The following is a 21,652-nucleotide window of genomic DNA, read 5'->3' as shown; positions in this document are numbered from 1 at the left end:
GCAAGATGCCCACTGGGTGGGGAAGACCCACATTACTTCCAAAACAACAGGAGAGACAGCACCAGATTCCAAAAGGGACACATTCACAGGGAAGGGGCAGCCGAGTAAGTGGGTTTTAAGCGAGGAACTACAGGACCCTTATAAATATTCAACAGGTTTAGTGGGTGAAACTAAATGCCACTGCTAAGAAACCTGATGTTAAGAGGAGTCCCAGAACTCCTAAATTAAGGAGTTCTTAAGGTATTCCATAAAGCTGCTGTCTTTAGCCCTTCCTCCGCATACTTGGTATGAAAACATAATACATAGTTGGTTACCAAATGTTTTTCAGTGAATCTGGGGACTTTTTTTTAAAATAAAGCTGAGTAGCAACAGGGAGTCTGTAGTGGGGATGGTGAGGCAAAAGACCCTGGACCCAAGCACACATGCATATTGTATAAAGGTGCAAAGCCCTTCTTTCGCGCCCTGTGAAACATAAATGCACAGAGTCTTTTTAAAAACTGGGCAACATCTGCCTGCCCACGACTCCTCAGCTCCCCTGATCAGTCAAAACAAAGGGGGCAGGAGATCTGTAGTGCCGGAACTCCCTGGTTCCCCTTTGGCAGTGGTGGCGGCAGTAGCAGTCAGCAGCCTGGAGCCAGCCTGGTAGCGCAGTTGGCTCTGGCTGACTTCAGGAGCTGCTCGCTGCCATGGCGCCTGCCATTTTTCCTCTCCAGAAGTCTCCATATGATGTGTTGCGCACAAGACACATCATATGGGGACTTCCAGTCAGGAAAAAGGGTGGGCGCCACAGCAGAGGGCAGTGAGCAGCTCCTGAAGCCAGCCAGAGCCAATTGCACTACCAGGCTGGCTCTGGGCTGCTGTGGCTGCCGCTGCCACATTTCCCAGGGACAGATTTGCAAATCTGGGGACATTCCAGGGACGGAATTTGTCCGAGGACAGATTTGCAAATCCGGGGACTGTTCCCGGAAACAAGGGACATCTGGTAACCCTAAGTTACATGACATCTGACAGGCAGGCATAAGGAGCAGGGTTTCCCCCGCTCAGAATATTGCAATATACCGTTAATTGACTTGACAAAATTCCCTGGGGAGGAAATTTTCTAATGTGGGTGCCACTTGCAAGAAGGCACTATGTGCTGTGTGAAGAAGTACTTTATATTTTCGGTTCTGAATCTTCCAACATTCAGCTTCCTTGGAAGTAACATTCCCTAGTAATCAGCATCATCCTAAACCAAAATAATTGTGTCTTCTGCTATGCACTTCTCTGCACTTCAAAAGAGCTAGCATCTACTCTTCCCCATCTCTCCTGCCTCCAGTAGGAGATAATTTAAAATTCAAATCTTATCCTTCAAAGTATCTGCGGCCTCTCTTAGATTTATATCATGTGTAAATAAAAGGCCATCAAAATAAGTGAATGCTGATAAACCCGATAGGCCCTGAGGGATGGGGTCCTTGGCAGTTTCTTGGCAAGCCTTTTAGATTAATCCGATTTATGTTTTCCAGCTCAGAGATGGGTTTATTAAACAGGGTGCCTTGTCTCGCTCTAACGCAAAGCTGCACATATTAAAATATGAATTTCTCGTATGTGGCTGAAATGAATTTAAAAGATTGCATCTCTCTGTGACTGCATTGCTCCTGGAATTTGAAGAAGGAAACAAGTTAATGGCTATTTTAATGCTGACCTTTACTCATATTACACATGTTAGTTCTACGTGGCATGAAGTTCAGGACAAACGCGTCCATTCTCATCAGGCGTGTGGCAGAGTTCGCAATGTTCTCTTCTGCCTGGCAAATATACAAACACAATCAATTCAAAGCACTTGACAAAGTTATTATGGTTAACCCTACATTGCTGATCTACAATCAGTAAGAAATGCATGTAAGTACTGTTTTGTTTTGTTTTTAAAAATACTAAGAATCTAAACAAGGCATTCTACAATATTATCAGAATATCAGTCATTTCCAGTGTGGCTGAAATGCCTTTTTTTATATAAAAAAGTAACAGATGCTAGGAACAAACGCCAAAGGATCACTACTGGGTCTCTCCTTGCAAGTTTCCCAACGATTCTGGATGGTCACTTTTGGAAACAGGCATAAGTCTGAGTCACCAAAGTGAATCTTACAAGGTTGCCACCGCCTGCTGTGGCTCACTCTCTATGCCTTCCCCCTCTCCTCCTCCTCCTCCTCCTATGAAACCCCACAGCTCTACCCCACCATCCCTTTTCTCATCGTCCGCCCCCCACCCCTGCCTCCTACTCCCTGCCTGTTGACTTGGCCCATGCGTTCATCTCACTATATTACTCCACACCAGTGAGCGTCACATGGCTCTTGTAGATTTGAGAGCAAAAGGCCCAATTCACCTGAGAGGTCATTTTTAAAAATCTTCTGCCCCCCCCCAGTTATTTTTAAAATTATATATTTATCTTTTAAGTAGGGGTAAAGTACCTATTTCTTTAAGTGTAATTATGCCTATAAAAAAAAAAAAGTATCACAAGTGTAGATTTGAAGTGCTTAATCATTAAAACAACCATGTTGCTGGAAATGACAGTGACTGAAAAGGTGGCAAGGCTTTTCTTTTTAATATAATCAGTTATTAGTGCGATTACACCTTTTCATCTAAGCACTAATGCAATATACATACAGTGCTTTTTTTCTAAAGAAATGTTTAGGGGTACTCTCATTTTCCTACTCATATTGACATACTGCCCTTCAATGAGGCCAAACTTAGATTCACAAAATATTTAGGGGTATATGTACCCCTGCATTCCCCCCAGAAAAAAGCAGTGTGTGTGTGTGTGTGTAAATTAATGTAATGTAATGTAATGTAATGTAATGTAATGTAATGTAATGTAATGGTGTGATGTAAAAAAAGCCAGAAAAGTTTTTCTCACAAAATACTGATTTAAAAATAAATGGGGTGATAAAGGGGTACCTACCAAAAGCTTATAGTGAAGCTGTGTACAGTAATGATAGGCTTACTTTACTGGCTTGAGACACCACTGTGCATGTTGAAACCACACTGCCTAGGAAGATGGGAGAAGAGAATTGAGAATGTTCTACACCTGTAGAGATTGCACCATCCTTTCAAATAAAGCCACCTTTTCTGCTGTCTGAGAAAAGATGGAAGAAGTATCTGTAAAATTCAACAAGACATTGGCTTTGTTATGCCTTGGCGTGCACGCCCCATGACAAAAATGAGTGAACAAAGTGTAGTATTTCAACTCTATGCTTCTAGTTTAGCAGTGCTCCAAGATGGTGCTGCCTGCCTTGTCTGTGTGTGAGAAAGCTGCTGTGTTACAAACAATTAAATATATAGATAGAGCCTTCTGCCCGATTAACCAAGGGCACCTTTTAAAATTTATCAAATTACTCTCGCAGCTCTGCTAAAAATATAGCTACACACACAAGCCCACTGCAAAGAAAGCTGAACTGTCAACACTGCTGGGCAGCTGTATTCTGTTGACAGTGGACAGGGCTGCAGTATGACAGTACTTTCAACACAGAGAATCTCTAGACCCTGGCAGATTCCCTCTGTCTTAAAGGGGCTTCCTGAAGCTATGTGAACATTATTTCTAAATCAGGAAGACCTGACAAAGAGGATATGAACATTAGCGAGTCACGAGCAACTATGTCAAGTGCTGAGAATATACAGCACGTTAAATTCCAGTGAAGCAAAGAAATAAAAATGACTAGTTTAAGGTTTAAAAGTAAAATGTGGAATGAGTTCCAAGTCTTCGTGAGCTGATGCTGTATGTTTTGATCTTTCGTTGCTAAGGCTGCAGTCCTGTAAAGTAGGCCTGCAACTTATGAGTGATTTACTTACACGGTGGCAGTTTTTGGTAGGATGGTGGGATAATGTATAAATGAATGGAAAGCCAGAGGGGGCGAGGAACAGTCAGAAAGGGCTGCCTGAGATCTCGTGTGACCTTCCCAGAGCCTGGTAAGGTAAATATAAGCACATGGAAGTGGTTCGGGGGGGGGGGGGATCTTCCTTATTTTGCATGATTTTGCCTTTGTGCACAGACCTCCCCGGAAAAAGAGTTTGGAGTTTGAAGAAGAGTTTGGATTTGATATCCCGCCTTTCACTCCCTTTAAGGAGTCTCAAAGCGGCTAACATTCTCCTTTCCCCTTCCTCCCCCACAACAAACACTCTGTGAGGTGAGTGGGGCTGAGAGACTTCAAAGAAGTGTGACTGGCCCAAGGTCACCCAGCAGCTGCATGTGGAGGAGCGGAGACGTGAGCCTGGTTCACCAGATTACGAGACTACTGCTCTTAACCACTACACCACACTGGCTCTCTTATACGTAGCCCCTGCATATGTTGCAAGCCCACTGGACACAGCTACCTGGGAGTAGGCTCCCCTGAACAAGTGTTGCAATATGGGCTTCCAAATGTTTGGGAAACTTAAAATTTTAGACCTACCCTTCTCCTCTCCAAAGCTTTGCTGCGTTGCTTACATGTGAACCAAGAGCAGCCATTATCCACAGTCAAGAGCTTTGGAAGACGATAAACAAACCAGAAACTATAAACAAACCGCATGAATATTTAACTGTGCTGTGCTTCAATTATTTACGACCCTGCTTAAGGGCATCCTTTTCAACGCAACGTAAGACTTAACAAGAAATCCCAGGATGTTTTCTTCATATGGACTGGTACTGGGGACAGCTTTTACTTATCAAAGATCGCCCACAACATTTCACTTCCCAAACAGCTGCTGTCAATATTTCTTGAAATGTCATGAGCTACACCATGGGAAGGCAAACTAAGGCCCGGGGGCCAGATCCGGCCCAATTGCCTTCTAAATCTGGCCCGCGGACAGTCCGGGAATCAGTGTGTTTTTACATGAGTAGAATGTGTCCTTTTATTTAAAATGCATCTCTGGGTTATTTGTGGGGCATAGGAATTCATCCCCCCAAAAAATATAGTCCAGCCCCCCACAAGGTCTGAGGGACAGTGAAACAGCCCCCTTCTGAAAAAGTTTGCTGACCCCTGGGCTATACCATAATTTTACTTGATGCTTACTCAAGTTTTCCTTCTGCAAATTTCCAAAAGTTAGTTTAGGATTGAAGCTTGACATTGGGCAATTCCCACTTCCCCCAGCAGCAGCACCCTCCCATCTCACATTGTTCAGGAGGCATGGACGGCCCTACCATTAGGTAGATGGTGGTGGTCACCTGAGGAAGCAGATGCTGGTGGACATGGATGGGCAGCGAGGTGCCGGAGGACAGAGCTGCATGTGCCACATGATCAATCCAGCACCTCATATGCTAGCCTGTTGCCCTCAGGTGCAGTGAAGGATGAATGCTGAGGTAAGTTTCAAATGGCTGAGACAAGAGCTCCCCAGCCTTGTTGGGATGAGGCTTGTCTTGGCAGCTCCTGACCCAGGAGAAGGAAGAAGAAACAGAGGAGGACATTGGATGGTGGGGAGCCAAGTGGGAGGAGGGAGGAAATCTCCCCTTTCCACTTTGACTTCAGTCTCTTTGGAAGAGGGAGCAATGATGCCAGTTCCACCCTCTGACCTTCCTGCAGAATGAAAAATCTCAGCAAAGGCAGGGATCCACCTAGCTCAACAGTAGCCAAAATTCTACTCAAGAAACTTCATTATTTAGAAGGCTTTTGACCTTCTGGGGCCTCCATTGTCAGAACTAAGTTGGAACGTCTTTACTCTAAGTGACAAAAGCTGCAAAGTCTCCAAGTTATAGGACAACAAACTGTAGACGAGCTGCACGCCAATGAAAATTGCAAGCAGTTTACTTTGTTCTTTAAAAATGGTTTTGAAGGGCAATCTTTCCTGCTTTGATGCCTCAAAGAATGACTGCTGTAACTGGAGTATAAAGACAGAAGACATGTTTTGATTGCACATGGCTGGGGTTTATTGCTCCGAGTTAATCGCTTTATTAACATCAAGTCAATACTGGCAGAATCATCTGTGGAGATCAAGCAGATCATCTTAAGCTCACGGACTTTATTTAATCCTATCCAGCAGGTGTTGCATGAGAGTCTAGTTAAATTTTGCCTAATCTGTGGACTCCAGGCTAAACCAAACCACTTGCATAGTTGCTTTCTTGCTCAGGCTGGGAAATAGATGGGTTTGCGGTGCAAGTCTCTCAGTGTAATACATGTCATTAGCTTAAATATCAGATTTGAGAACCAACTTTTGTAAATGGCTAAAAGAAAAACACCCTGCAGGTGTGAAAACAGGTTTTAGAAGTACTGTATGTTATGAAGCTGCCCAGAGTGGCTGGGGAAACCCAGTTAGTTGGGTGGAGTATAAGAAATAAATAATAATAATAATAATAATAATAATAATTTATTATTTGTACCCCGCCCATCTGGCTGGGTTTCCCCAGCCACTCTGGGCGGCTTCCACAGAGACCAAAAATACACTAAAATGTCACACATTAAAAACTTCCCTGAACAGGCTGCCTTAAGATGTCTTCTGAATGTCAGGTAGCTGTTTATCTCTTTGACATCTGATGGGAGGGCGTTCCACAGGGCGGGCGCCACTACCAAGAAGGCCCTCTGCCTGGTTCCCTGTAGCTTTGCTTCTTGCAATGAGGGAACCGGCAGAAGGCCCTCGGCGCTGGACCTCAGCGTCCGGGCAGAACGTTGGGGGTGGAGACGCTCCTTCAGGTATAGTAGGAGTAGTAGTATGTAGTAGTAGTATGATTGCCAATTTCTTTTCCCCTGGACTGTTCCTCTGCTCTTAATACTGTGTGTGTGTGTGTGTGTGTGTGTGTGTGTGTGTGTGTGTGTGTACCTCTGACGTGTGCGCTTAAGGGTTTAAGAAGTGCCTCAAATATGCTCCTAGTTATGCATTGGCAAGAGAAAGCAGACTTTGATTAAGTTGATGGTCGGTTGAGCTGCAGCCTCCTGGACTGACTGTGCTAGTGAGTTCTCAGGGGCTTCAGAGAACCACAACATGCAGAAACACGATGAAGCTTTCCCTGTCATAGAAGTAAGTGATGGCAAAAGCGTTGCCTCCTGAATTTACACCACTAACCCAGGCATATTGAAAGCTTCTCCCAGAACTCAGCCTAAAACGGCATCTTCTTGCTTTATGGTTGGGGAAATCTCGGTGGGTTATTCTCTTCTCATGGGTGCAAATTATTGCTCAGAGAGCAGGCATTGCATCTGCCAAACTTATTCCCACCACACAGCTCTGAAAACAACAAGGAGCCCTAAAGATTTACAATAAACTAAGGCTAGCAAGTCTTAAAGGTACAGCCTAATTTTTTGGCTTGGGAATTTGCATGCTCTGGACGGGGACAGGGAGAGGCTATAGAGAAAACATGACAAATTAAAGTTTGCCCGATTCTCTGACAAGTTGTGTCAGAGCTGTGGCTGGATGGTTACGTGGGAGCCGGTTGAAGTTAAATCCTTCGAAGACAGAGGTCCTCTGGCTGGGACGGGACGATATGGGATTGAGGGGGCAACTCCCATCTCTTGCGGGGGTGCAATTAGTGCCAGCACCGTCCGTTAAGAGTTTGGGTGTAATCTTCGATACCTCCCTCTCCATGGAGGCGCAGATTGCAGCTATAACAAAGGCGGCATTTTCTCATCTCCGCCAAGCTAAGCAGTTGGCTCCTTACCTCTCTCGCCCTGACCTAGCCACTGTGATCCACGCGACGGTCACCTCCAGACTGGATTATTGTAACTCGCTCTACGTGGGGCTGCCCCTGAGACTGACCCAGAAACTCCAGCGGGTGCAGAATGCCGCAGCGAGACTCCTTACGGGGTCTTCGCTGCGGGATCACATTCATCCGGTGCTATACCAGCTGCACTGGCTCCCGGTGGAGTACAGGATCAGGTTTAAGGTGCTGGTTTTAACCTTCAAAGCCCTATACGGCCTAGGACCCTCGTATCTACGGGACCGCCTCTCCTGGTATGCCCCACAGAGGAACTTACGGTCTTCAAATAAAAACATCTTGAAGGTCCCAGGCCTCAGAGAGGTTAGGCTGGCCTCAACTAGAGCCAGGGCTTTTTCGGCTGCGGCTCCATCCTGGTGGAACGCTCTGTCACAAGAGACAAGGGCCCTGCGGGACTTGACATCTTTCCGCAGGGCCTGCAAGACAGAGCTGTTCCACCAGGCCTTTGGTCAGGGCGCAGCCTGACTCCCTCCTTTGGCAATCTTTACAATACTTTAGTTTATGGTTGCCATCAATTTTGATTTTAATTAATTCTTTGATGTTTTTATAATGTTGCACTATTTTAGTGTTGTTAGCCGCCCTGAGCCCGGCTTCGGCTGGGGAGGGCGGGATATAAATAAAATTTATTATTATTATTATTATTATAAGTTATGGCAGGGATGGCTGCCTTGTGGTCTGCTGGCTACTTCTGGTCCCCCAATAGATTTTTTGTGACCTCAAAAACCCCACTCATTTGTCTTTTTTTAAAAAACATTGGACAGGAACTTTTTAAGGGGACATTTTGGAACTCACTTTGAAGGGCACACATTTTAAAGGTATAACAGCCTTTACTGCCACATACTATTTTGTGGAAATGTAGTCACATATTTTGTGACTTTCAACCTCTGCTGAGATTCTCTCAGCAAAGAGTACTTAGCATCCAGGAATTCTCTCATATATATATATATATGTATTATATATATATATATATATATATATATATATATATATATATAGAGGTATTATTTATTTATTTATTTAAAAAAATGGTGAAACCAATTTTTACACTTCAGCCAATCTGACACACACACGTGACCCCAGACAGTTGCCTATGGGTCAATGTGACCCTCAGCCTGAAAAAGGTTACCCCCCCCCCCAGTTCCACGTTACAACAGTTTGGGAATTGGCCTGTCTTATTCAGCTGCTAAAACTCTCCTAGAACTCAGTTATCAGCTATGTAGGGTAACTTTGCCAAAAAAAAGAGGAAACCTGTCACCATCAAGAGAGTAAAGGACAGAGATCTGCATACAATCTGCCTAGAAATAATGGCTGTAATTTAAACAGAAACCAAGGACATCTCACCATAGTGAGGAATAGTGTGACCAGGTAGGTGATCTGAGTGCCTCACTCAATCTGATGTCCAGGTTTTCAGTGTTGATGGGCAACCTCAAGACCCCAGCTCCCCGTTATTATGGTTTAAACAAGTCTAACCCAACAGACCTTTGGATAGAAAACACCTCCAACTAGAGCTTCAACTAGAATAGGGTTTCTCAAACTTGGCCCTCCAGCTGTTGTTGCACTACAACTCCCATCATCCCTAGCCAGCAGGACCAGTGGTCAGGGATGATGGGGATTGTAGTCCCAAAACAGGTGGAGACCCAAGTTTGGGACACCCTGAACTAGAAGATTGCCCTCTGTAAAGTCAGACTCACGGCCACCAGACTCATGGCAAAAGCAAACCTGGCCTGGATGTGATGTAGCCCTTCTGTCCCTCTGTGATTGACCTCTGTGGCATGGGCTGGTGGCATCCCCAGGCTCTTGCTGATGAATGTAGCAATGTTTAGCAGAGTCAGAGTCTGCTTTTTACTCCTTGCTGAAAGGCAGAACAAGGCTGCTGAGTGTCACAAGACAACACTTGATCATTTGAAGCCAAAGAACCAAAATAATCCTAAAGGTGATATGTATGTTAGGGGAAGCAGCCATGGAAAACATGGACTCCTTCTCATGTTACCATTTCAAGTTGGGAGCATCTGCCAGGTGGCTGCACTTGCCTGTGCACTGCCAGAAGTGTGCGTACAATGCCCTCTACACAGGAGAACTGCGACATACATCCAGTGGAGCTGTGTGCACGCTTAGCAGAGATATGCAGGAAGCGAGGCTGTGTAGGCATGTGGCATCACAAAATTTATTAATCTGCAGCAAATCAAAACAACAAAACATGGCTGGTGTGAGCAGTGTCTCACACACGTCTTCTCTGGCCGAGAGCACAGAACAAAGAGCAGGAAAACAAAAGCACAAAGAACGGAAGTTCTCTTGTCTGAGTTTCTGTTCCCCAACTCCAGCAGTATGGAATGTAAATAAGGATCACATGATCCAGCAATGAGAGAATGAATTACTGACAAGAAGTCCCAGGCCTTGTGGGAGAAGCCCACCCAGAAGCTCCTCCCCATCCCAGAAGGACTGGCACTGGTGAGGAGGAAACGCCATAGCACAGGACTTTCTCCTTTGGCTGGGTCTTCTGATGTGATCCAAAGTAGTGCAGGGAGAAGGGACGCGGGTGGCGCTGTGGGTTAAACCACAGAGCCTAGGACTTGCCGATCAGAAGGTCAGCAGTTCGAATCCCCGCAATGGGGTGAGCTCCCATTGCTCGGTCCCTGCTCCTGCCCACCTAGCAGTTCGAAAGCATGTCAAAGTGCAAGTAGATAAATAGGTACTGCTCCAGCAGGAAGGTAAACGGCGTTTCCATGCGCTGCTCTGGTTTGCCAGAAGCGGCTTAGTCATGCTGGCCACATGACCCGGAAGCTGTACGCCGGCTCCCTCGGCCAATAAAGCGAGATGAGCACCGCCACCCCAGAGTCGGCCACGGCTGGACCTAATGGTCAGGGGTCCCTGTACCTTTACCTTTAGTGCAGGGAGAAGCCGTGATGCAGCAGCTTTCATGCACAAACATGCGAAGGGCTATTGTGATATAGCCATTCCACCTGCGAGAACTGTTAAGCACAGTGATTTATTATTTATTTATTATTTATTATTGTGGCAGACACAATTGTGCTGGCAATGGATATTGGTCATAATATCGAGACAGAGGTGTGGGAACGATTGTGGAATAATGATATAAAGTTTACAGCCTGTTACAACCTGAGGGAAAATTATATGAAAATGATGTATAGATGGTACTTGACACCTAATAGTTGCGATCCTATGATGCTACTTGTGTGAACGATGTGTTTGAATGGCTGGAGTCAACCTGTGCGGTTCTTTAGCACTGGATCAGCACCTGGTCTAATGGTGGATGGAAAAGTGCCGCACGGTTAACCTTGCCTACGCAGCGGCGCAGTTCCCATGTGGCATGCAGCTGCTTGGGAATTGCACCGGGCGGGAAAGCGGCTCCCACACTGGGGCTTTTGTCAGTCTGTTTCTAGACAGCAGATACCACTTTTAATTAATTATTTTTCCGTGCCAAGATCTGAAACCCAAAACAGGAGAAAGGGAGATTCACTCACAGATCCCTGTAAATAGCACCACTGTTCCCCTCCACCTTGGAAAGTGCATGGGATTTTGCTCTCTTAAACTGTTGGAAATCCTGGAACATGGCAAGAAGCCTGGAATGCTCTATTCTTAGAGCGAGAAAATATAAGTAGGTCAAGTTAAAATAGTTCCTGTAAACATTGCCTCTCAGTTCAGAATCGTCTCTGTTCTGTCTTAAGACCAAAGTGCCTCTTATCATTCTTTCCTTCCCAGATTTGGTTTGTTGTCACTTTCTAAACCCCTGTCGGATTTGTGCTGATGATGCAAAGTACAAGTAACACTGCAGATCCATACAAGGAAACCGCAGTGGCCACTGCTCAGTGTCTTCAGGAGGGGATATGTGATGAAATGGGAACAAACAGTTGGCTATTTCTTTAACTTCCCAGTTCTTTTCTGGAGAGTTGCAGATTTCTCAAACTTTTGAAAACCTCAGCAAGATACCACCATCTCAGTTATCTGAACCAATAACTGGTTTGAGGATGGCCATATATGCCCGTAGAAAAGAGCAGAAAATGTTTGTGGATGTAGCATCAACGAGCCAAGAGGTTGCATCCAGACTAAGTTAGCTGAAGTTGGGTCCCAAGTAAATCAACAGGATAAGTCAGTCATTGCTTAAATCCTATTGATTTCAAAGTGTACCAAGTCAAACTAATTTAGGTTGCAGTCCTAATCCCACTCACCTGGGAGTTAGCCCCATTGAATTTAACAGTACTTACAGTGTTTCTGAGTAGACATGGCTAAGATGGTGCTGCTGACCTGGATCCAACCCACGCCCTTTTTGTGATGCTGGGGAAGCAATTGTCAGCATGCTGATTATTCCAGCAGGGCTATCAGAAACTTTGGAGGTGAGGACATTTAGATCAGAAAGCGGGTTTGGAGACAGCCCCCAGCACTACTGCTCTGACCCAATTAGCTCTCACATCCCTAGGGTTGCTTTTAAGTGATAATAAATATATCAGGAGATACAACCACAGCTCTGCCACTTAACATATGGCTTGGCCCTTATTTGCCTTCTATGCCTAAATTAGAAAGCCCCCAACACTTTAGCCTTTGTTCCAGCGAAAAGTTACTTGGATCCCTTCATCATGTTGGTTGTCCTTTCTTACACTATGCCCAGCTTTACTGACACTGGCTCAGGATTAATTTCTCCCTATGTCACTATTGGAAGAGTAGTAGATCATTATGGGTCTGCAATCAACGCAGCACGAACATTATGTCTCTGCAAGCAACGCAGACAATTCCAGCACTGCAAATAAAGAAGATTGATGCTGTTGCTCAGTTCTTCTGTTACTATCACAGCTCAGAGTGTCAGCCAGAGGCATCAGCTTCCGGGAAAGATAGTGAAGGCCCGACGCAACATTCTGACATCACAAGCACAATGTGGAACGTTGTTTTGATGTCACATGCGTGCCGTTGCGAGGAGCCAGGGGCAGAGCCAAATGCAGTGGCAGCACAGGCTTAGCAGTTGGCGGCCCCCATCTTCCCCCTCCCCCTGGGAAGACGGGGGAAGTCACCCTTGGCCAGTGGCAGCAGCAGGAGGACGAGGAAGAGCAGGAGCCACCAACCACAGAGCCATGCCATGCTTGACTCCAGTATCGTCCTCGTCCTTGCACTGCACCGCCGACTGGGGGCTGCTTCCCCTGTCCCTCCTCCATGTGTCAGAAGAAGGAGGAGCTGCCGGCCACCGAAGCTGCGCTGTGCCTGGTCTGCATGCAGCCTCCTCCACCCTCTGAACATTGGGGGGGACCCCAAAGTGCCTTGGCGCCTATATGGTGTCAGCTCCAGTTTTGCCGGAGGGGAGTAGGCAGCTGGGCTTGAGTGCACCTTCTCACAGAGGCGTAGGAAGGTCAGGTGGTACCCAGTGAGGAAAATTTATTGCCGCCCCCCCACACACATTGATTTTTTTTTTTTTTTTGCCTGCAAAAACGGTTTTACGTTATTTCATATTTTCTTACAAAGGTATGTGGATTCTGGGCCTCTGATAACAAGTAGGCGACTGTGGACAGATTCATAAATCTACAGGATGGATTGTGTTTTGGCTTGTGTCATTTTATTCATATTTATTGTTTATTTATTTAATAAAATTTATTTTTAAAAACCCCGAGAAGTGGTTTACCAAACAAAACAAAACACCACAGCAGTAAAATCAAGAAAAATTAACAATCCTACTTTAAAACACACAAAAGCTAAAATATTAAGATAAAAATTACTTCAACTTCCTAAGCATCTAGATACGCTTGCCTAAAGAAGAATGCTTTTAGCAGGTGCTTGAAAAGAGTCTAGCAAAGTGTAGGTGCTGTCACAGTAAATGCAGTATCTGTGGAACCTGTAGTAGTGCTTGAAACTACTAAATGGGAGGTTTTATTTACTGTGATTTCACCATGCTCTGTACTATCCGAAAAGGAAAACATTTATTTAAAAAACAGGACTGCGCAGCAGCAATCTAGTCTCACCATGATCAGTGGGACTTATTGTCACGGTCTGGTTTACGGGCAGTCGAAGTCCTGGTGGAAGACGTCGGGACCGGGGGCAAGACGTTGGGGTCTGAAATTTCATATACAATGGTACCTCGGGTTACATACGCTTCAGGTTATATACGCTTCAGGTTGCAGACTCCACTAACCCAGAAATAGTGCTTCAGGTTAAGAACTTTGCTTCAGGATGAGAACAGAAATCGTGCTCCGGTGGCGCGGCAGCAGCAGGAGGCCCCATTAGCTAAAGTGGTGCTTCAGGTTAAGAACAGTTTCAGGTTAAGTACAGACCTCTGGAATGAATTAAGTACTTAAACCGAGGTACCACTGTATAGCTATATAATCCCTAGTGTAGTAAGATAAGACCTTTGGAGCAGGCTTTTTTTTTTTAAAAAAAGTTTTTTATGAACCGCCCTAGTAGGGCAGTAATTGTTCCTTGATAATTTGTCACCCCCCTCCATGATGGCAACTGGGGCAGACCGCCCCCCCTTCCTACGCCCCTGCCTCCTCACAGCCGTCACCTCAGCTGATTCGTTTGCTCTCTTCTTCTGGTCCAAGTCCACACAAGTGCCCCCAGTGATTGTGCAAGGACAAATGGCGCTCCATCTGCTCAAGCTTGTCATTAAATAACTGCGTGGTTGGAGAGGGCAAGTGAACAGCCAGAGCAGCTGGGCCAGGAAGCTCTGCACATCAACGGTGAGACACCTGCAGGGGTGCGAGGCTTGGCTGAGCCTGGCAGCGCCAACTCCTGACGCCAGTCTTGTCAGCTTTCCTAGAGATTCTGCCGCCTTATTGTCAGGGTATCGCTTCTTTTTCCCTCCCTCCCTCCCTCTGTATACACTGGACATTTAAGCACATTTCCCACCTCAGAGCATCCTGGAAACTGCAGTTTGTTAAGGGTTCTGGGAGATGTAACTCTGTGAGGAGCAAACTACAGTTCCCATGATCCTTTGGGGGCAAAGCATGCTTTGAATGTCTGCTGCATACACAGCCCAACTCGCTCCATGACTTTTATTTTCCACTATGGTGGGGACAGCTGCTTTGGGAAGGTGGACTTTCATCTGCTTGATGCTGCTTGAGGGGGAACATCCCTCAGGTAGAAGCTGCATGAATGCTGATAATGAGGGAAATTAATTGTGTCACCATTTGGGGCCTGCTTCTTACAGCATTGATGTCATATTATTACAGCTGCAAACACTAATTCTGGCCTAGACAGGCACTTTGGTTCTGATGCAACAAGGCTATTCTTGTGTTATTTTGATGCTGAACGAGAGGCACTCAAGCTTGTGTCTGGACTTTCCGTCTAAGCAAGGGCAAGGCATCTATGATTTTGTTACATTTTATGTACTTAATGTAAAGGCTGAGGAAGAGTTCTGAACAATTTGTAAGAGTGTTCACTTACATTGTACCTAGTCACTCTGATGGGAGCTGAGATACGAGATTGATCATATGAGCTATTGATTACACAACGGCGTGGGTGGCTGGGGTTTGCTATGTCTACACTTTAACGGGAAATGGGGGTATTTGCCCACTTGCTACAATCCCACTATTACTATTTTTTATTCATTTCTATACCACAAACTCTTGTGGTCTACAAGATCCCAGTTAAAACTATCACCACATGAATGAAAATCAGAGCAAACTAGATTAAAGGACCAGAAGTACACCTGACAAGAAGGTTGTTAAAACAGGGAATTGTTTTCATAGGAAGCCTTTTGGAAATAGCCAAGTCTTAAGTGGGTGCCTAAAACTCATTACAGGGACACGGGTGGCGCTGTGGGTTAAACCACAGAGCCTAGGACTTGCCGATCAGAAGGTCGGTGGTTCGAACCCCACGATGGGGTGAGCTCCTGTTGTTCGGTCCCTGCTCCTGCCAACCTAGAAGTTTGAAAGCACGTCAAAGTGCAAGTAGATAAATAGGTACCGGTCCGGCGAGAAGGTAAAGGCATTTCTGTGCGCTACTCTGGTTCGCCAGAAGCGGCTTAGTCATGCTGGCCACATGACCTGGAACCTGTCTGCGAACAAACGCCGGCTCCCTCAGCCTATAGAGCGAGATGAGCGCGCAACCCCAGAGTCGGTCACGACTGGACCTAATGGTCAGGGGTCCCTTTACCTTTTAAAACTCATTACAGCTGGTGCTAGCTGGATTTCATTAGGTAGCGTTCCATAAAACTCAAAATAAAGTCCTATTCATGCATTCTCTGAACACGTGCAAACATAACATTGGCTTGCAAACATTCCCATCCCAAACTGCTTGACTCCCCAGCCTTCCTGCACTGGGTGGGAAGATCTGAAGGAGGGTTCAAAGCTCGTTCAGATGAATACAAGACCATGTCACTTTTGCACATAGAAAGGTTTCCTTTTGGTGTATGAAAAAGCAGTAATTGCTCACCATCGGAGGAGCCCTGTGGGTTTCAGTGTGACTGAGTTCCTCCTGTGTGGAAAGAGGCAAGCCCAGCAAAGCCATTCATGCGGTGATGCAATTATATTTTTGAACCAGACATCTGGAATCGACTCTCTAGCACTTACACATGGATTAAATAGCTCTGCTGTCCCATTGTCAAGTTCCTGTTCAGTATCCTTGCATTGGGGGAGAGAGTCTGCTTTGGTTCTGCACAGTTTAGTTGCATTGACAGGTTTGCCACTAAAAGAGCCAGAGAGAGTTAAGTTCCACTCCAGAAATACTCAACTTCTGAATAGCAGTTTATTTTCAGAACCAAGGGCAGCACCTACTAATTTACGCTAATAATAATAATAATAATCATAATAATCATCATAATAATTTATTATTTCTACCCCACCCATCTGGCTAGGTTTCCCCAAAATTAATCTAGGCAAGAGTTCCAAAAGCAACAGCAGCAAAGCCAAATTCTGCATACCTAAAGGGACTTGGGACTTGAGTTCTGAAAATAGCAGCTGTACATGCCACATGGAAACAACTTTTCGAAAATGAAAGGGCTTTCGGTTGCAATTTGGGATATGGCACAGGGGCCTGCTGTTCAAAATAGGGACAAGAGCATTTAAAAACCCTCAAAAACCACAGATCATGTATGAATCCAGTGGATGTATGTAGCAGCTGCTTGCATTCTGCCCCTAGTTTTTTGGGTGCAAAATATTAAGTCAAGGACAGCATCCATAATAGCAAGACCTTCCTCTTCACAAGTTGCTGTGAAGATGAAGGTCACTGTAGCAAGCTCTAGTGAAGTGAGGGGCATTTTAGCTGTTCTCTACTGTTAATCGAAGGGACGCAGGTGGCGCTGTGGGTTAAACCACAGAGCCTAGGACTTGCTGATCAGAAGGTCGGCGGTTCGAATCCCCGCGACGGGGTGAGCTCCCGTTGCTCAGTCCCTGCTCCTGCCAACCTAGCAGTTCAAAAGCACGTCAAAGTGCAAGTAGATAAATAGGTACCACTCCGTCGGGAAGGTAAACGGCGTTTCCGTGCACTGCTCTGGTTCATCAGAAGCGGCTTAGTCATGCTGGCCACATGACCCAGAAGCTGTATGCCGGCTCCCTCGGCCAGTAAAGTGAGATGAGCGCCGCAACTCCAGAGTGGGCCACGACTGGACCTAATGGTCAGGGGTCCCTTTATCTTTACTGTTAATCGAAATGTGCTGGGGTCTCCTGATAAATGTATAGTTTGGCCCTTAGATACCCTATGTGGCAGACATCAGCAGCAGCAGCATCTATTACATTTATACTAAGGTTACCAGACGTCCCTGTTCCCAGGGGCATCCCCGGATTTAGAAATCAGTCCCCATACAAAATCCTTTTAAGTTGAAAAGTGTCCCCGGATTCATTGAAAAAAATCTGGTAACCTTAATTTTTACCCCCACCTTTTATCTTCCAAAGTGCTCAAGCTGTTGTGAATGATTCTCCTCCTCTCCATCTCATCCTCACAACAACCGTGTGAGGTAGGTTAGGCTGCGAGATGGTGACTGGCCCAAGGTCACCCAGTGAGCTTCATGGCTCAGTGAGGATTCAAACCCTGGTCTCCCAGGTCATAGCCCAACACTCTAACCATTGCACCCCACAGGCTCTCATGGCATTGGTGAATGAGTGGAAGCCATTCAACCGAGTGACTCAAACAGAATAATACGATGATGCAGAGAAGAAATGGCTGGGGAACTGTGCTCTGAATCTTAGTTTCTTCTCTGCAATAAGGAGGTTCAGTTTGCCTCCTCTTACCCTCTGACTTTGCTGCTGTCACTATTTCCAGTGTGGCCTGCAGTTGCCTAGCAACCGGGGTATGCTTGACTATATGGCTCACGTATACAAGAAAATATGCCATCTGCTCATAGGCCTCTCATTTCGACTGTGGCAACATGATCCGGCGATCGACGCGCAGTAGTGGAGAAGTGAGAAACACAGCTGCGACATTTGGCAGAGATGCTCTTGGCATCTCCCTGTCCTGTGCCCAACAGTGAATCAGATTAGGAAAATGTCCACTGTAGATTAAAGATATGTATACACTGTGTAATGCAAGATCACCGTCCCGCTAGCATCATCAAGATGCTAGTTTGAAACTGCAAGCTCCCTTGTCTCGGAGGACAAAGATGGCAGCTTTGTGCGTCTATCCCAAATGCCCGAAACATTATCAACAATTCTGTGAGGGGTGTGTGTGGGGCCCAGAAAGCATAACAGCAGTCAAGGAGACAAAAAAAGAAAGAAAGAAGAAAGCTGAATGCTATTACAAATTAAAATGCTCTGGAAAATAAACAGGCCAATATCCTGAACAGCTCTGTTTAATTAACACTGTGTGCAGGCTTGCCAGAGGGGGTGGATGTTAGGGTGAGGCTATGGGTGCAATCCTGCTCCTCTTCTCAGGTGAAAGCTTGTTGTCTGTGAAGTATGCATTGTGTGGCAAAGTCTGGACCCCCCCCCCCCCACGAGGTTGAATAAAGACACTTGACAACAATATTTTAGGTTAATGGGCTAAAAAAGGCCACAACTTTATTGGTTACAGATTGTGAGCGGTATTGGCTTAGGCATTGGACCTAACCACACGACTATATCTGACTCCCGCTCATCTGCATGGAGTCCGGGAAGGGTTAACCACCAGTAGGGGGAGTCCTGCTGAGGCACATCAACTAGGAGCTCTCCCTGGGCCACTGATAGGGGTCATGCCTTAGGCCCTAGCCTCCCCAGGCTTCGGACAGGGCCACACACACCGGAATCCTCTAATGGAATACCCTTCAATGTGTGGGGGAGGTGATGGCGCTACCTCTCCTCTTCTCTTCTCCAGCAATATTCCAATGCCTAACCACCAAACTTGTAGGGCAGGGTCAGGGATGTAATCCTGTTCCTCTTCTTACTTGTTAAGTAACATATGAAGGGAGGTTGCATGTAAAGCCCTAATGAGTTTGCAGCTAAGGATTTCCAGGCTCACAGCTCATCTTCTCATCTGCTCTGGATTTCACTTAATTCTCACATTTCACTTCTGGCACAGGCTCATGAAGTGGCTTGCACAATAATTTGTGAAGATAAGCTTCTAGAAATTGCATCTGTGCTGCACTGCCTCTGTAATAATTAGGGTCTCGCCTGCAGGTTTCCCCAACCCCACCCCCTTTCTCCCACATACAGGAAGGAATACTTCTTTTTAAGATGGTGTCTGCTTGTAATAAGTGCTCATAATAAAAATAAGAAGTTTTCCAAAAATTAAAAACCAGATACCCAATGAATCAGGGGACGTCTTAGTCAACCACATTGTTTGCAATTAATTGATCCAACCAATATACAGTGGTACCTCAGGTTACAGATGCTTCAGGTTACAGACGCTTCAGGTTACAGACTCCGCTAACCCAGAAATATTACCTTGGGTTAAGAACTTTGCTTCAGGATGAGAACAGAAATCGTGCAGTGGCGGCGCGGCAGCAGCGGGAGGCCCCATTAGCTAAAGTGGTACCTCAGGTTAAGAACAGTTTCAGGTTAAGAATGGACCTCCAGAATAAATTAAGTACTTAACTCGAGGTACCACTGTATTGACTAAATGTTGCAGCCTTAGGAACAATCAACACATTCAGGGAAGCAGGCAAAATATAAGCAGGTTTGGTGAATCTTCCTGTGGGGCTTACCAGGAACAAGTACTTCTAGATGGACTTTATTTTTTATCAAATGAATGACAGTAAGAGTATTTACACGGTGGGGCCAATGACCTATAGGGACGGAAGGCTCTTCTACACTGGAGGCCTTCAGACAGGAGCTGCACAGCCACCTTTGGGAATACTCTCGTGGCAGATACCTTGCATCAGGCATGACTAGATGCTTCAGGTAGGTCTACATGGCCCAAATCTGCTACCTCCTTGGCAGCCCCCAATACCACCTCTACAGTGGCCTCTTGGTGAATAGGATGTGCTGGTGGTCTCCTCTGACCCTTGTAGATCTTTATTCCCTCATTGTTCCTGATGTAGATTTTTACTCACTCCTTCTTTGCTGGTGGGGGGGGGGGCATAACATTTTGAGATTCACCTCAGGTGCCAAAATGTCTTGTGCCACTTAAAAGGTTTGTAGAAAATGGAAGGTCTTCAACAGGTGCCAGAACATCACGAGAGATGGTGCCTGTCTGATGTGTAATGGGAGGGAGTTTCAAAGTGAAGATGTCCCCATGCTAAAGGCCTGAATCCTATTTCATATGGAACAGACCTCCTGATAAGATGGTATCTGTATAAGACCCTCTCTTGCAGACCCCCTCTTGCAGTTCTCGATCTGGAATATAAAGGGGTGAGACAATCTATTCTGGGATAAATCAGCCCCATATAACCTACATGCTGATTTATGCCAGAATAGATTGTCTCACCCCTTTATATTCCAAATTGAGAATTCTATAGTTAAGACCATAGAGTAAGCTGTGCTGCCGGGCTTTCCTCACTTTGGAAGGAAGGGTTGCCAAACTCTCATTTCCACCATGGAATCCTACCTCTCAAAGGAGCCGAAGGCAGCAAACACCAGAATGTTAAAAGAGTTCAATTTAACCAAATAAAAAATCTATTTTTTTAAAAAAGCAAAATCAATAAAATGCCTCCCAAAAGCACATAGAACATATAAAACATTTTTAAAACCCCCAATCACATACCCTCACAGTTCTTAGTTTTACAGTTGCCATGGCCAGTATATTTTCAGTCATCGAATGGCTGGGTAAACAGGAATGTCAGCACCAGAAGCTAGTTGTGCAGAGGGGTGATTGGCTAGCACTTGTGTCATCACAGGTCGACTTCTAGTCCCTCATCACCCCCTGCAACGTTTGAAAATTCATGCCTTAAAATATATATGCAAACAACATGTGAATGTTTAATTCAATATATGTACATTGGGTGCTTTTATAATTTTGTTTTAAAAAATAAACAGGCCACTTAGCGCAAGAGGGGTGGGAGTGGTGCAAGACTGAGAACTGAGTCACAATTTGAATTGCTGGCATATGTCCCTGTCAATTACACTGCAAATATCTTAATAAATTATGAAGGAGGGAGGGGTGCTGACTCACCCAATGGGAGAAAAGTTCATTGCTACTCCTTAAACCAGCTGATGTTTGTTGACTAAGATGTCTGTTAATATTAGGCCTTTGCTTCCTCCAGTGTTTAACCTTGTAAATGCTATCCATGAGCTTGATTTCCCTCAAGGCAGCTGAGTCAGCTCCTTCTCCCCGAGGATCAAGCAGTGTGCATGCCTTTTCCCATTCCTGTTAAATAGGAAGCGGTCTGCTGAAGTGTGCCAGAAAATACCACAGAGGTTGCACCTCACAGGCGAATCACTTCACTGGTGTTGCTACTAGGCCTGGGGAGAAATCCAGCTTAAAACGCAGACCTGCCTAAGTCACGGTCCCTGAAACAATATGAAAACTGAAACACAGCTCTTTGAAATTTGCACTTCTCCAATTTTTTGCAATGCACATCTCCAAAGGAAAAAATGTGTACAAAAAAAATGCATGCATTAGGGGAAAGTGTGCATAGAAGTCCGTGTGTAAGTGAAAATAACATACAAAAAACGCATATTGGGAAAGATGTGTATATGCTGCCAAGCTGTGGAATTTCCT

At 45.5% G+C, this 21,652-nt stretch overlaps 1 protein-coding gene and 1 long non-coding RNA gene across 3 annotated transcripts in view; one reads left to right on the top strand and one right to left on the bottom strand.

The window, feature by feature from the left end:
• ALKBH8 (alkB homolog 8, tRNA methyltransferase) overlaps nucleotides 1-21,652 on the top strand; it is a 229,924-nt gene that overhangs the window by 77,545 nt on the left and 130,727 nt on the right. The window lies entirely within an intron of this gene.
• Nucleotides 1,114-9,525, bottom strand: LOC308475467. Of its 2 annotated transcripts, none has more exons than XR_013985228.1 (3): nucleotides 9,368-9,525; nucleotides 7,032-7,161; nucleotides 1,114-1,780 (listed from the first exon to the last, which is right to left on the bottom strand). It is a non-coding gene; the product is annotated as an uncharacterized lncRNA (long non-coding RNA). The 2 variants fall into 2 exon arrangements; XR_013985229.1 differs by lacking the exon at nucleotides 1,114-1,780 and adding an exon at nucleotides 2,932-3,018.

The sequence above is a fragment of the Podarcis pityusensis genome (genome assembly GCF_964106645.2).
Source record: "Podarcis pityusensis genome assembly, chromosome: 4".
Classification (NCBI taxonomy): Eukaryota; Metazoa; Chordata; class Lepidosauria; order Squamata; family Lacertidae; genus Podarcis; species Podarcis pityusensis.
This window is presented reverse-complemented; position numbering and strand designations above follow the sequence as displayed.